Source organism: Hemibagrus wyckioides, linkage group LG24, assembly GCF_019097595.1.
Source record: "Hemibagrus wyckioides isolate EC202008001 linkage group LG24, SWU_Hwy_1.0, whole genome shotgun sequence".
Taxonomy (NCBI): Eukaryota; Metazoa; Chordata; class Actinopteri; order Siluriformes; family Bagridae; genus Hemibagrus; species Hemibagrus wyckioides.
The window spans coordinates 1,461,771-1,479,353 of NC_080733.1; the positions used below are offsets into that span (position 1 = coordinate 1,461,771).

At 36.5% G+C, this 17,583-nt stretch overlaps 1 long non-coding RNA gene across 1 annotated transcript; it reads right to left on the bottom strand.

Annotated features, from left to right (window-relative positions):
* Positions 1–4,864: 4,864 nt before the first annotated feature.
* Positions 4,865–5,347, bottom strand: LOC131345520 (uncharacterized). The gene is made up of 2 exons (XR_009203494.1): positions 5,170–5,347; positions 4,865–5,017 (listed from the first exon to the last, which is right to left on the bottom strand). It is a non-coding gene; the product is annotated as an uncharacterized LOC131345520 (long non-coding RNA).
* Between the last annotated feature and the right edge of the window lie 12,236 nt (positions 5,348–17,583).

Below are 17,583 nucleotides of genomic sequence, written 5' to 3' on the forward strand. Positions count from 1 at the left end.
GGGATTACTGTTTCTATGAAGGGTTGTACATGGTCTTCAGCAGTGCTTAGGTAGGACATGTCAAACTAACACAACTGCGGGAACATTGCACAAAGCATTGCACTACCTCCACCAGCTTATCTTCTTCTCATAATGCATGTGTTACATAAATAGGTAACAAACATGTACACTTTATATCCACATGCTGTCAAAGAAAATGTGATTCATCAGACCAGACCACCATTGCGCCGTGGTGTAGTTCTGATGCTCAAGTGCCCATTGTAGGTGATTTTTCTCGCTGCCAGTGTTATTCACTTCACCTGTCAGTGGTCATAATGTCATGGCTGATGGTCTATACTTTAAAAAATTGTTTTGGTTTATAAAAAAAATAAAATACAATAATTATATTCATCTTGTTTTTCAGTGGTAAGAAGTGGGCCCATTCCTGGCAGCCAAAGGAATCAATTTTAAATCCTAGTTAAAAATTATATGTATGCACTTCAGCAATGTGTTTTTTTTACCACATTTTAACATGTTGTCTTATTGATGTTTAAAATATGCACAATTCATACATTTTCATTGCATTGTGCTTCTTTGTCAAAGACAAATAAAGTAAAACATATTACCCTTTTTATTTTCTCTGTTCATCATTTTATTTTAAATGAGAAATGTGTGTTAAAGTGATGATTTGTTATGGAAGGTGAACATGCCAGGTATATATATTTGTATTTGGTATTTAGACTCTGAAAAGCTTCTAAAGGATATTAGCAATAGTGATGGAACCCCTGGAGTCTACACTGGTGGTTCAGAGCATGCAGGTTAGGCCTGACCCGGATGGGGCGGAGATGGAGAAGTGGTGGGAGGGCAGGCATTGGTCTGGGGGGCACAGTGATGGATAACCAAGGAATTTAAAGGGCTGAGGCCTGATTAGTTCATAGGAAAAACAAATGATCATTGGATGAATGTGTAGTGGTGATATTGAAAAAATGAATTGAATGACAGCATGGGAGAAGATGAGAACAAGAACCAGTGGGACCAGATTTTCCTTACTGAACTTTGCATAAGCTATATTAAAAATGTAAAAGTGATGGAATGATTGTTTTATATATACAAAACCACACACAAATGCATATAGCCTATGTAGTATAGCTGTAACGTCTGGGCGGGGCTCGAACCCAGACGCCTGTGGTGTGTGTGCACACGCCAGCAGACGGTAGAATGAGACCCACGTGCAGGATTCAGCGAAGCACTGCATTTATTACAGTTAAGACACGACATAGGGAAACAAACGGAACACGAGACATGGCGTGGTTAACTAAACAAAACGAAAACAAAACCTAGACCTTAGCGTGGACATAAAACTTGACAAAACCCAAACAGAAACCACGGTACAGATAACAATCATGGACAAGGACACGAACACAAGGATCCCTATTTATAGGGGTAGACATTAGGGCTAATGGGATACAGGTGACACAATCAGGATAGGAACAATAGGAGGGGCGTAACAAAAGACACACAAAGAAGCAGGCTTCCAAGGTGGAACTGTCCAGCGCCCTCTCTGGGTCTGGCAGGGAACTGTCCAGCTGTTCCTGACAATAGCAAGCTCTTTTATTCAGTGGATTATATACAAACCCTTTCCTTTTAGTGTGATCATATGTTGATAAATCCACAGGCTGAACAGATGGAGTTTAAATAGTTTACAGTGTGCGAGTAACAATACAACATGGCTCGGTGTGATGACGTTTGTAGTTTGAAAAAATGAACCATTTTCTATTTTCATATTTTCATGAAGCCTTTACACAGCTAGGGTATAAAGATTGTCAAATTAAAGAAGGGTCAAATCTGACCTGCCAGCCATTTATACACCACAAAAACCACTGGCACACACATGCAAGTCCAACACACACAACAAGAAACTAAAATTGGGTTCTACTGATTGATCCCTCTCTTATCTTCACATTACTTCATGCATGACTCAAGCTCAGACAAAGTTTTATAAAAAATCAGAGAAAATAGACATGTCTTGAAAGTATTATTTGCTAATAGGAAATGTTTATAGGTGCCATAGATTGCAGATCTGATGACTTCAGGTGTCAAGGAGGAAGAAGATAACTGATTTGGAAGAGAAGGAGGTAAAAAAAAAAAAAAAGATAGCATAGAGTACAACCCTTTTTGTCAAAGAACAACAACATATCATGGTCTTCTTTACCAAATGGCAAGCAGGGCAGGATGGCAGTAGAAAATTTAATGAAGATGACCCCAGGGCCAATGCTCTTTCCCATGCCCAGGATCTCCTCTCAACATATTTCATGTTCAGTACACCAGCCATCGAAAAATTTCCTGAAAATCACCAGTCTTCATGGTGTCCAGAAGTATGAGAAAAGTGGAAAATCATAGATGAGTCTGACCTCCATGCCTGCATAGGGTTGATAAGCCTAAAAAACGAGTGGTGCCCACTGATTAAATTTTGATGAAATTCTGCACACTGAGGAAAAACCTGTACATTCACAGAGCTTGTGAATGTATAGGGTTAATCATTTTAGGTTAATACATTTCCATATTCTTTTCCATATTTGAAAGTAAAACTGCAGGTACCATAAATGTTTTAAGAGGTCAGAAACACAGGGGTTTTCATATTTTATATTTATATATTTATATTTTATTAAAAAAATGTAAAAAAAAAAAAAAAAAATTGTGTGTTTGACAGCTTATCCTAGGGTTAGGGTTAAGGAGCACAAAGACATATCTACTTTGAAATGGTAAGGTGTAAAATATCAACATAATATTTAAAGTACATTCAGCTAGTACAAATATTAGTGTGAACTAATTTAGAAAAAGGGGCAGCACGGTGCCTTAGTGGTTAGCACAGCAAGAAGGTCCTGGGTTTGAATTCTGGGTTCAAACTGGCAGGGGCCTTTCTGTGTGGAGTTTGCGTGTTCTTCCCGTGCCTGTGTGGGGGTACTCTGGTTTCCTCCCACAGGTAATTCTAAATTGCCTATAGGAGTGAGTGTGTGTGGTTGTCTGTCTATATGTGGCCCTATGATGGCCTGGTGACCTGTCCAGGGTGTCCAGGATAGGATCCAACAGATCCCTGTGACCATAATTAGGAATAAAGCTAGGTATAGAAAAAGGATGGATAATTTAGAAAAAGCTAAATTTAAATTACTTCATAAAGGGGTATGCAAACTTTAGCACAATGTTTCCCTCAAAGGCTGTGCCATCACTCACAGTCAACTGCCCCCAACTGTGTGACTCTGACACACACACACAGACAGAGAGACACACACAGGAATTGTGCTTGCTTGCAGATATGGGATATTAATAAAATAAAATATTTTAATATATTGAATTTAAAAGAAGCTCTGTATATAAGATTGATTAGCTGCTTACTCAGGGGTCCAGGCCCTGTGTATCTGTGTATCTGTGTATCTGTGTATCTGTAAAGTCAGAACCAGATTTCGACAGAGAAGTTTTAAAATTCAAGTGAATAAGTTACTTGCTAAAGAAGGTAATCCAAGTCAGTACCAAGTGAGTAAGGTGCTACCTAATGTCACTTTTAAAACAATAAATATAATAAAAAATAATTCCCATTTCTCTTAAACATAACCTTTTATTAAGTGGGATAGTCTTTTGTAATTATAAAATATAATAAAATTAGTCAACATTCATTTGTTGTATTTCAAAATAAATAACAGTGCATATTTGCTAAAAAAAAAAAAAAGCACAATTGTATTTTGTAATACAATGGAGTTTAATGTTAAATTATATAATAAATATACAAGTATGTCATGTAAAACTCCATGGCAATGTATAGGTTGCTACTAAGGAGAATAATAACAGCGGCAGACACTTTTTAACCCATTTACACATTTTCATGAAATACCTGTTAACAACACTTCTCCAGGAAATTGTCATCAGTGGTGATTTAGTACTTTACCACTAAAATTGTCTTCCTCCTGCCCAAAATACCATGATTGACTACACTTTGCTTAGTTTATTTAACAGGATATAAATAAACAAAGTTGTCTTGCTCCTTCAAGTATCACATATCTATAATCCAATGTATCTGATCTGTTCATAGAGCTATTCTTACAATATCTTCAATTATGCAAAGAGATCAGTGAAGAACACCGGTCATTTAAAGCAACATAAACAAAAATGAGTGATTCATGGTGCTAGAAATCATGAGGTCACTCAAGTTAACAAGATTCAACTTTTAAGGGCCATGATTGTCTGCATATTTCATGGCATTTTGCTTAATAACTGCTGTATGGGAAGCATGACAATTCTCAGGACAATTATGTGAAATTCTATCCACGACATTTACAGTATGCTGGGTTCATGTAAAGCGTCTGACGTGGCCAACGGCAACAGGCAAAGCTTTTGTGCAGATTAAATCTGGGGAAATACAAGCAAAATAGTCAGTTTAGAAGTTGAAGATGGTCTATCTTATATAATGTACAATGTGTGTAAAGCGTTAAAATGCACAATTAAATAAGGCTTCACTAGTAACATGAACATGTATAGTTCTTGATATAAGTAAATACCCAACCTCAAGTGTGTTTGCCTCTTCATCCTCACTGGATTCTGGACTGCTAAGGTCAGTCTGATGTTCTTCAAACTGTAGGACAGAGGCCTCAGGACCTAAAGCAGTCTTGTACTGGTGGAAGACAGCTTGCAACCTCTCAGATACCTCTGAAAGTTTCCGTCTTAACAAACAGAAAGACAAACAAACAAAGTCCTTTGTTTTCTTTCTCTGCATCTCAAAAATAGACACACAAAATAGTAAGATTAATTCCTGAGGCCACAGAACTTTAATGGAGTAGAAAGGGCTCATACTTCATACATACTTCAATTGAACTATAATTTTTCTTAAACTTACCCTCTTCAGCAACTTTCTTCTTAAGAACAACTACAAGGTTCTGCAACCATGTGCAGTGTCGCACCATCTCCAACACCAAAATGCTCTTTTCTTCTTGTAGTCGCAACATTAACAAGACTTGATCATGCATCTTTTTCTTGACTGCAAGTTTTGCTACAACAGAACAAACAAAAACAAATTATATCTAGACAAAAGACAATCTTGCACAACATCATTAGAGCAATTAGGAAACTACAAACATTTACTTCATATACTACATAGCAGAAAATCTGTCGGTATAAATTTATATGATGAATCTGACATACCACTGACATGAACCTCCCACGGTCACATTGGGTTGCTCTCTCCAGTCAGGGACTGCTCCACCTTAGCAAAATCAATAGCTTTGGTGGACTCAACAACACTGTTATATTTATAAATCTCCTCAAGAAGGAGCTTTTTGTCCTCTGCCAACTTTCTTCGAAGGGGGTGGCGAATCTTGCTGCTATCTAGAAAGACATGAAGGACAGGGGAGACAATTTATGACACAACTGTGCAATAATTTCCTTGTTTCACAGTTGTCAAAAACAACATGCATCAACCATCAAACGAATAGCTTGCTAATTTAAAAAGTAGCATTAATTAAATCTTGGGAAAAAATTGTGTAGATGCAATAAACTATTGCCCCGCGACTATTTCGGATAAGAGGTTGAATATGGATGGATGGTAAAATGGATTAAAAATCACGCTGAAGTTGTCGTAACAGTGCCTACATCACATGTTCATTACATGTGTTATTTCAGTGTCAGCAAAATTATTAAATACTGTAGTGATCAATCATTTCGTTATATACAATACCATTCTGATGGTAGAGGATTTGCGTCCGCTGCCTCACACTAATGTAAAGCGCCTCAATTGATTGCTGAAGTTCTGTGGGTGTTGTGCTTTGAGTGGTATCTGGTGTAACTGCCCCATTCAGCCGCACACAAGCGTTTGTGTGAAAAACCGCTTTCCCTTGCTCGTAGAGCGCTGAGTTGCGGAATCGCATTTTCAGCGCCAGAGAAGCACAATGCAGAGAGCACACTGCACCGAAGCAGGAAACGAGCCAGTTAGATGAAAAATGATGAAAGTTGATTTTGTTAAATGAATTTTCAAGAAATATCACTGTTTTCATCTATCTTATCAATTTTTGCACTTTGATGAAAAAAATCATACTTCATATCAAAAATCATATATTTTTTGACTTTCCTATGTTTCTTATGAATTTTGTCATTTTAAAGTAAACAATCACATTTCATATCATAGTCGACCTCAAACATGTGAAAATGTCAAAGAAAACTGCCCCATTCAGCTGCACAAATACGTTTGTCTGAAAAACCGCTTTCCCTTGCTCGTAGAGCGCTGAGAGTTGCGGAATCGCATTTTCAGCGCCAGAGAAGCACAATGCAGAGAGCACACTGCACCGAGGCAGGAAACGAGCCAATTCGATGAAAAATGATGAAAGTTGATTTTGTTATGTGAATTTTCAAGAAATATCACTGTTTTCATGTGTCTTATCAATTTTTGCACTTTGATGAAAAAAATCATATTTCATATCAAAATTCATATTTTATATGACTTTCCTATGTTTCTTATGAATGTCGTCGGTTGAAAGTAACCTATCACATTTCATATCATAGTCGACCCCAAACATGTGAAAAAAGTCAAAGAAAACTGCCCCATTCAGCTGCACACATACGTTTGTCTGCAAAACCGCTTTCCCTTGCTCGTAGAGCGCTGAGAGTTGCGGAATCGCATTTTCAGAGCCAGAGAGACACAATGCAGAGAGCACACTGCACCGAGGCAGGAAACGAGCCAGTTCGATGAAAAATGATGAAAGTTGATTTTGCTAAGTGAATTTTCAAGAAATATCACTGTTTTCATGTTGATTATCAATTTTTGCACTTTGATGAAAAAAATCATACTTCATATCAAAAATCATATTTTTTTTGACTTTCCTATGTTTCTTATGAATTTTGTCATTTTAAAGTAAACAATCACATTTCATATCATAGTCGAACCCAAACGTGAAAAAAGTCAAAGAAAACTGCCCCATTCAGCTGCACACATACGTTTGTCTGCAAAACCGCTTTCCCTTGCTCGTAGAGCGCTGAGTTGCGGAATCTAATTTTCAGAGCCAGAGAAGCACAATGCAGAGAGCACACTGCACCGAGGCAGGAAACGAGCCAGTTCGATGAAAAATGATGAAAGTTGATTTTGTTAAATGAATTTTCAAGAAATATCACTGTTTTCATCTTTCTTATCAATATTTGCACTTTGATGAAAAAAATCATACTTCATATCAAAAATCATATTTTTTTTGACTTTCCTATGTTTCTTATGAATTTTGTCATTTTAAAGTAAACAATCACATTTCATATCATAGTCGACCCCAAACATGTGAAAAAAGTCAAAGAAAACTGCCCCATTCAGCTGCACACATACGTTTGTCTGCAAAACCGCTTTCCCTTGCTCGTAGAGCGCTGAGAGTTGCGGAATCGCATTTTCAGAGCCAGAGAAGCACAATGCAGAGAGCACACTGCACCGAGGCAGGAAACGAGCCAGTTCGATGAAAAATGATGAAAGTTGATTTTGTTAAATGAATTTTCAAGAAATATCACTGGTTTCATGTTTCTTATTAATTTTTGACCTTTGATGAAAAAAAATCATACTTCATATCAAAAATCATATTTTTTTTGACTTTCCTATGTTTCTTATGAATTTTGTCATTTTATAGTAAACAATCACATTTCATATCATAGTCGACCTCAAACATGTGAAAAAAGTCAAAGAAAACTGCCCCATTCAGCTGCACACATACGTTTGTCTGCAAAACCGCTTTCCCTTGCTCGTAGAGCGCTGAGAGTTGCGGAATCGCATTTTCAGCGGCAGAGAAACACAATGCAGAGAGCACACTGCACCGAGGCAAGAAACGAGCTAGTTCGATGAAAAATCATGAAAGTTGATTTTGCTAAGTGAATATTCAAGAAATATCACTGTTTTCATGATAATTATCAATTTTTGCACTTTGATGAAAAAAATCATATTTCATATCAAAATTCATATTTTATATGACTTTCCTATGTTTCTTATGAATTTCGTCATTTCAAAGTAAACAATCACATTTCATATTATAGTCGACCCCAAACATGTGAAAAACGTCAAAGAAAACTGCCCCATTCAGCTGCACACATACGTTTGTCTGAAAAACCGCTTTCCCTTGTTCGTAGAGCGCTGAGAGTTGCGGAATCGCATTTTCAGAGCGAGAGAAGCACAATGCAGAGAGCAAACTGCACCGAGGCAGGAAACGAGCCAGTTCGATGAAAAATGATGAAAGTTGATTTTGCTAAGTGAATTTTCAAGAAATATCACTGTTTTCATGTTGATGATCAATTTTTGCACTTTGATGAAAAAAATCATATTTCATATCAAAAATCATATTTTATATGACTTTCCTATGTTTCTTATGAATTTTGACATTTTAAAGTACACAATCACATTTCATATCATAGTCGACCCCAAACATGTGAAAAAAGTCAAAGAAAATTGCCCCATTCAGCTGCACACATACGTTTGTCTGAAAAACCGCTTTCCCTTGCTCGTAGAGCGCTGAGAGTTGCGGAATCGCATTTTCAGAGCCAGAGAAGCACAATGCAGAGAGCACACTGCACCGAGGCAGGAAACGAGCCAGTTCGATGAAAAATGATGAAAGTTGATTTTGCTAAGTTAATTTTCAAGAAATATCACTGTTTTCATGTTGATTATCAATTTTTGCACTTTGATGAAAAAAATCATATTTCATATCAAAATTCATATTTTATATGACTTTCCTATGTTTCTTATGAAATTCGTCATTTCAAAGTAAACAATCACATTTCATATCATAGTCGACCCCAAACATGTGAAAAAAGTCAAAGAAAACTTCTCCATTCAGCTGCACACATACGTTTGTCTGCAAAACCGCTTTCCCTTGCTCGTAGAGCGCTGAGAGTTGCGGAATCGCATTTTCAGCGCCAGAGAAGCACAAAGCAGAGAGCACACTGCACCGAGGCAGGAAACGAGCCAGTTCGATGAAAAATGATGAAAGTTGATTTTGCTAAGTGAATTTTCAAGAAATATCACTGTTTTCATGTTGATTATCAATTTTTGCACTTTGATGAAAAAAATCATATTTCATATCAAAAATCATATTTTTTTTGACTTTCCTATGTTTCTTATGAATTTTGTCATTTTAAAGTACACAATCACATTTCATATCATAGTCGACCCCAAACATGTGAAAAAAGTCAAAGAAAACTGCCCCATTCAGCTGCACACATACGTTTGTCTGCAAAACCGCTTTCCCTTGCTCGTAGAGCGCTGAGAGTTGCGGAATCGCATTTTCAGCGCCAGAGAAGCACAATGCAGAGAGCACACTGCACCGAGGCAGGAAACGAGCCAGTTCGATGAAATATGATGAAAGTTGATTTTGTTAAATGAATTTTCAAGAAATATCACTGTTTTCATGTTTCTTATCAATTTTTGCACATTGATGAAAAAAATCATATTTCATATCAAAATTCATATTTTATATGACTTTACTATGTTTCTTATGAATTTCGTCATTTCAAAGTAAACAATCACATTTCATATCATAGTCGACCCCAAACGTGAAAAAAGTCAAAGAAAACTTCTCCTTTCAGCTGCACACATACGTTTGTCTGCAAAACCGCTTTCCCTTGCTCGTAGAGCGCTGAGAGTTGCGGAATCGCATTTTCAGCGCCAGAGAAGCACAATGCAGAGAGCACACTGCACCGAGGCAGGAAACGAGCCAGTTCGATGAAACATGATGAAAGTTGATTTTGTTATGTGAATTTTCAAGAAATATCACTGTTTTCATGTTTCTTATCAATTTTTGCACTTTGATGAAAAAAAATCATATTTCATATCAAAATTCATATTTTATATGACTTTCCTATGTTTCTTATGAATGTCGTCGTTTGAAAGTAACCTATCACATTTCATATCATAGTCGACCCCAAACATGTGAAAAAAGTCAAAGAAAACTGCCCCATTCAGCTGCACACATACGTTTGTCTGCAAAACCGCTTTCCCTTGCTCGTAGAGCGCTGAGAGTTGCGGAATCGCATTTTCAGCGCCAGAGAAGCACAATGCAGAGAGCACACTGCACCGAGGCAAGAAACGAGCTAGTTCGATGAAAAATCATGAAAGTTGATTTTGCTAAGTGAATATTCAAGAAATATCACTGTTTTCATGATAATCAATTTTTGCACTTTGATGAAAAAAATCATATTTCATATCAAAATTCATATTTTTATTGACTTTCCTATGTTTCTTATGAATTTTGACATTTTAAAGTAAACAATCACATTTCATATCATAGTCGAACCCAAACGTGAAAAAAGTCAAAGAAAACTGCCCCATTCAGCTGCACACATACGTTTGTCTGAAAAACCGCTTTCCCTTGCTCGTAGAGCGCTGAGAGTTGCGGAATCGCATTTTCAGAGCCAGAGAAGCACAATGCAGAGAGCACACTGCACCGAGGCAGGAAACGAGCCAATTCGATGAAAAATGATGAAAGTTGATTTTGTTAAGTGAATTTTAAAGAAATATCACTGTTTTCATGTTTCTTATCAATTTTTGCACATTGATGAAAAAAATCATATTTCATATCAAAAATCATATTTTTTATGACTTTCCTATGTTTCTTATGAATTTTGTCATTTTAAAGTAAATAATCACATTTCATATCATAGTAGACCCCAAACATGTGAAAAAAGTCAAAGAAAACTTTTCCATTCAGCTGCACACATACGTTTGTCTGCAAAACCGCTTTCCCTTGCTCGTAGAGCGCTGAGAGTTGCGGAATCGCATTTTCAGAGCCAGAGAAGCACAATGCAGAGAGCACACTGCACCGAGGCAGGAAACGAGCCAGTTCGATGAAAAATGATGAAAGTTGATTTTGCTAAGTGAATTTTCAAGAAATATCACTGTTTTCATGTTGATTATCAATTTTTGCACTTTGATGAAAATAATCATATTTCATATCAAAATTCATATTTTATATGACTTTACTATGTTTCTTATGAATTTCGTCATTTCAAAGTAAACAATCACATTTCATATCATAGTCGACCCCAAACGTGAAAAAAGTCAAAGAAAACTTCTCCTTTCAGCTGCACACATACGTTTGTCTGAAAAACCGCTTTCCCTTGCTCGTAGAGCGCTGAGAGTTGCGGAATCGCATTTTCAGCGCCAGAGAAGCACAATGCAGAGAGCACACTGCACCGAGGCAGGAAACGAGCCAGTTCGATGAAACATGATGAAAGTTGATTTTGTTAAATGAATTTTCAAGAAATATCACTGTTTTCATGTTGATTATCAATTTTTGCACTTTGATGAAAAAAATCATATTTCATATCAAAATTCATATTTTATATGACTTTCCTATGTTTCTTATGAAATTCGTCATTTCAAAGTAAACAATCACATTTCATATCATAGTCGACCCCAAACATGTGAAAAAAGTCAAAGAAAACTTCTCCATTCAGCTGCACACATACGTTTGTCTGCAAAACCGCTTTCCCTTGCTCGTAGAGCGCTGAGAGTGGCGGAATCGCATTTTCAGCGCCAGAGAAGCACAAAGCAGAGAGCACACTGCACCGAGGCAGGAAACGAGCCAGTTCGATGAAAAATGATGAAAGTTGATTTTGTTATGTGAATTTTCAAGAACTATCACTGTTTTCAAATTTATTATCAATTTTTGCACTTTGATGAAAAAAATCATATTTCATATCAAAAATCATATTTTATATGACATTCCTATGTTTCTTATGAATTTTGACATTTTAAAGTACACAATCACATTTCATATCATAGTCGACCCCAAACGTGAAAAAAGTCAAAGAAAATTGCCCCATTCAGCTGCACACATACGTTTGTCTGAAAAACCGCTTTCCCTTGCTCGTAGAGCGCTGAGTTGCGGAATCTAATTTTCACAGCCAGAGAAGCACAATGCAGAGAGCACACTGCACCGAGGCAGGAAACGAGCCAGTTCGATGAAAAATGATGAAAGTTGATTTTGCTAAGTGAATTTTCAAGAAATATCACTGTTTTCATGTTTCTTATCAATTTTTGCACTTTGATGAAAAAAATCATATTTCATATCAAAATTCATATTTTATATGACTTTCCTATGTTTCTTATGAATTTTGTCATTTCAAAGTAAACAATCACATTTCATATCATAGTCGACCCCAAACATGTGAAAAAAGTCAAAGAAAACTTCCCCTTTCATCTGCACACATACGTTTGTCTGAAAAACCGCTTTCCCTTGCTCGTAGAGCGCTGAGAATTGCGGAATCGCATTTTCAGCGCCAGAGAAGCACAATGCAGAGAGCACACTGCACCGAGGCAGGAAACGAGCCAGTTCGATGAAATATGATGAAAGTTGATTTTGTTAAATGAATTTTCAAGAAATATCACTGTTTTCATGTTTCTTATCAATTTTAGCACATTGATGAAAAAAATCATATTTCATATCAAAAATCATATTTTTTATGACTTTCCTATGTTTCTTATGAATTTTGTCATTTTAAAGTAAACAATCACATTTCATATCATAGTCGACCCCAAACATGTGAAAAAAGTCAAAGAAAACTGCCCCATTCAGCTGCACACATACGTTTGTCTGCAAAACCGCTTTCCCTTGCTCGTAGAGCGCTGAGAGTTGCGGAATCGCATTTTCAGAGCCAGAGAAGCACAATGCAGAGAGCACACTGCACCGAGGCAGGAAACGAGCCAGTTCGATGAAAAATGATGAAAGTTGATTTTGCTAAGTGAATTTTCAAGAAATATCACTGTTTTCATGTTGATTATCAATTTTTGCACTTTGATGAAAATAATCATATTTCATATCAAAATTCATATTTTATATGACTTTACTATGTTTCTTATGAATTTCGTCATTTCAAAGTAAACAATCACATTTCATATCATAGTCGACCCCAAACGTGAAAAAAGTCAAAGAAAACTTCTCCTTTCAGCTGCACACATACGTTTGTCTGAAAAACCGCTTTCCCTTGCTCGTAGAGCGCTGAGAGTTGCGGAATCGCATTTTCAGCGCCAGAGAAGCACAATGCAGAGAGCACACTGCACCGAGGCAGGAAACGAGCCAGTTCGATGAAACATGATGAAAGTTGATTTTGTTATGTGAATTTTCAAGAAATATCACTGTTTTCATGTTTCTTATCAATTTTTGCACTTTGATGAAAAAAAATCATATTTCATATCAAAATTCATATTTTATATGACTTTCCTATGTTTCTTATGAATGTCGTCGTTTGAAAGTAACCTATCACATTTCATATCATAGTCGACCCCAAACATGTGAAAAAAGTCAAAGAAAACTGCCCCATTCAGCTGCACACATACGTTTGTCTGCAAAACCGCTTTCCCTTGCTCGTAGAGCGCTGAGAGTTGCGGAATCGCATTTTCAGCGCCAGAGAAGCACAATGCAGAGAGCACACTGCACCGAGGCAAGAAACGAGCTAGTTCGATGAAAAATCATGAAAGTTGATTTTGCTAAGTGAATATTCAAGAAATATCACTGTTTTCATGATAATTATCAATTTTTGCACTTTGATGAAAAAAATCATATTTCATATCAAAATTCATATTTTATATGACTTTCCTATGTTTCTTATGAATTTCGTCATTTCAAAGTAAACAATCACATTTCATATTATAGTCGACCCCAAACATGTGAAAAACGTCAAAGAAAACTGCCCCATTCAGCTGCACACATACGTTTGTCTGAAAAACCGCTTTCCCTTGTTCGTAGAGCGCTGAGAGTTGCGGAATCGCATTTTCAGAGCGAGAGAAGCACAATGCAGAGAGCAAACTGCACCGAGGCAGGAAACGAGCCAGTTCGATGAAAAATGATGAAAGTTGATTTTGTTATGTGAATTTTCAAGAAATATCACTGTTTTCAAATTTATTATCAATTTTTGCACTTTGATGAAAAAAATCATATTTCATATCAAAAATCATATTTTTATTGACTTTCCTATGTTTCTTATGAATTTTGACATTTTAAAGTACACAATCACATTTCATATCATAGTCGACCCCAAACATGTGAAAAAAGTCAAAGAAAACTGCCCCATTCAGCTGCACACATACGTTTGTCTGAAAAGCCGCTTTCCCTTGCTCGTAGAGCGCTGAGAGTTGCGGAATCGCATTTTCAGCGCCAGAGAAGCACAATGCAGAGAGCACACTGCACCGAGGCAGGAAACGAGCCAATTCGATGAAAAATGATGAAAGTTGATTTTGTTAAATGAATTTTCAAGAAATATCACTGTTTTCATCTTTCTTATCAATTTTTGCACTTTGATGAAAAAAATCATACTTCATATGAAAAATCATATTTTTTTTGACTTTCCTATGTTTCTTATGAATTTTGTCATTTTAAAGTAAACAATCACATTTCATATCATAGTCGACCTCAAACATGTGAAAAAAGTCAAAGAAAACTGCCCCATTCAGCTGCACACATACGTTTGTCTGCAAAACCGCTTTCCCTTGCTCGTAGAGCGCTGAGAGTTGCGGAATCGCATTTTCAGAGCCAGAGAAGCACAATGCAGAGAGCACACTGCACCGAGGCAGGAAACGAGCCAGTTCGATGAAAAATGATGAAAGTTGATTTTGCTAAGTTAATTTTCAAGAAATATCACTGTTTTCATGTTTATTATTAAATTTTGCACTTTGATGAAAAAATCATATTTCATATCAAAAATCATATTTTTTTGACTTTCCTATGTTTCTTATGAATTTCGTCATTTTAAAGTAAACAATCACATTTCATATCATAGTCGAACCCAAACGTGAAAAAAGTCAAAGAAAACTGCCCCATTCAGCTGCACACATACGTTTGTCTGAAAAACCGCTTTCCCTTGCTCGTAGAGCGCTGAGAGTTGCGGAATCGCATTTTCAGCGCCAGAGAAGCACAATGCAGAGAGCACACTGCACCGAGGCAGGAAACGAGCCAGTTCGATGAAAAATGATGAAAGTTGATTTTGTTATGTGAATTTTCAAGAAATATCACTGTTTTCATGTTTCTTATCAATTTTTGCACTTTGATGAAAAAAATCATATTTCATATCAAAAATCATATTTTATATGACTTTCCTATGTTTCTTATGAATGTCGACATTTTAAAGTACACAATCACATTTCATATCATAGTCGACCCCAAACGTGAAAAAAGTCAAAGAAAACTGCCCCATTCAGCTGCACACATACGTTTGTCTGAAAAACCGCTTTCCCTTGCTCGTAGAGCGCTGAGAATTGCGGAATCGCATTTTCAGCGCCAGAGAAGCACAATGCAGAGAGCACACTGCACCGAGGCAGGAAACGAGCCAATTCGATGAAAAATGATGAAAGTTGATTTTATGTGAATTTTCAAGAAATATCACTGTTTTCATGTTTCTTATCAATTTTTGCACTTTGATGAAAAAAATCATATTTCATATCAAAATTAATATTTTATATGACTTTCCTATGTTTCTTATGAATTTTGTCATTTCAAAGTAAACAATCACATTTCATATCATAGTCGACCCCAAACATGTGAAAAAAGTCAAAGAAAACTTCCCCTTTCATCTGCACACATACGTTTGTCTGCAACACCGCTTTCCCTTGCTCGTAGAGCGCTGAGAGTTGCGGAATCGCATTTTCAGCGCCAGAGAAGCACAATGCAGAGAGCACACTGCACCGAGGCAGGAAACGAGCCAATTCGATGAAAAATGATGAAAGTTGATTTTGTTAAATGAATTTTCAAGAAATATCACTGTTTTCATCTTTCTTATCAATTTTTGCACTTTGATGAAAAAAATCATACTTCATATGAAAAATCATATTTTTTTTGACTTTCCTATGTTTCTTATGAATTTTGTCATTTTAAAGTAAACAATCACATTTCATATCATAGTCGACCCCAAACATGTGAAAAAAGTCAAAGAAAACTGCCCCATTCAGCTGCACACATACGTTTGTCTGCAAAACCGCTTTCCCTTGCTCGTAGAGCGCTGAGAGTTGCGGAATCGCATTTTCAGCGCCAGAGAAGCACAAAGCAGAGAGCACACTGCACCGAGGCAGGAAACGAGCCAGTTCGATGAAAAATGATGAAAGTTGATTTTGCTAAGTGAATTTTCAAGAAATATCACTGTTTTCATGTTGATGATCAATTTTTGCACTTTGATGAAAAAAATCATATTTCATATCAAAAATCATATTTTATATGACTTTCCTATGTTTCTTATGAATTTTGACATTTTAAAGTACACAATCACATTTCATATCATAGTCGACCCCAAACATGTGAAAAAAGTCAAAGAAAATTGCCCCATTCAGCTGCACACATACGTTTGTCTGAAAAACCGCTTTCCCTTGCTCGTAGAGCGCTGAGAGTTGCGGAATGGCATTTTCAGAGCCAGAGAAGCACAATGCAGAGAGCACACTGCACCGAGGCAGGAAACGAGCCAATTCGATGAAAAATGATGAAAGTTGATTTTGTTATGTGAATTTTCAAGAAATATCACTGTTTTCATGTTTCTTATCAATTTTTGCACTTTGATGAAAAAATCATATTTCATATCAAAAATCATATTTTTTATGACTTACCTATGTTACTCATAAATTTCGTCATTTTAAAGTAAACAATCACATTTCATATCATAGTAGACCCCAAACATGTGAAAAAAGTCAAAGAAAACTTTTCCATTCAGCTGCACACATACGTTTGTCTGAAAAACCGCTTTCCCTTGCTCGTAGAGCGCTGAGAGTTGCGGAATCGCATTTTCAGAGCCAGAGAAGCACAATGCAGAGAGCACACTGCACCGAGGCAGGAAACGAGCCAATTCGATGAAAAATGATGAAAGTTGATTTTGTTATGTGAATTTTCAAGAAATATCACTGTTTTCATGTTTCTTATCAATTTTTGCACTTTGATGAAAAAAATCATATTTCATATCAAAAATCATATTTTTTATGACTTTCCTATGTTTCTTATGAATTTTGACATTTTAAAGTAAACAATCACATTTCATATCATAGTCGACCCCAAACATGTGAAAAAAGTCAAAGAAAACTGCCCCATTCAGCTGCACACATACGTTTGTCTGAAAAACCGCTTTCCCTTGCTCGTAGAGCGCTGAGAGTTGCGGAATCGCATTTTCAGCGCCAGAGAAGCACAATGCAGAGAGCACACTGCACCGAGGCAGGAAACGAGCCAGTTCGATGAAAAATGATGAAAGTTGATTTTGCTAAGTGAATTTTCAAGAAATATCACTGTTTTCATGTTGATTATCAATTTTTGCACTTTGATGAAAAAAATCATATTTCATATCAAAATTCATATTTTATATGACTTTCCTATGTTTCTTATGAATTTTGTCATTTTAAAGTAAACAATCACATTTCATATCATAGTCGACCCCAAACGTGAAAAAAGTCAAAGAAAACTTCTCCATTCAGCTGCACACATACGTTTGTCTGAAAAACCGCTTTCCCTTGCTCGTAGAGCGCTGAGAGTTGCGGAATCGCATTTTCAGCGCCAGAGAAGCACAATGCAGAGAGCACACTGCACCGAGGCAGGAAACGAGCCAGTTCGATGAAAAATGATGAAAGTTGATTTTGTTAAG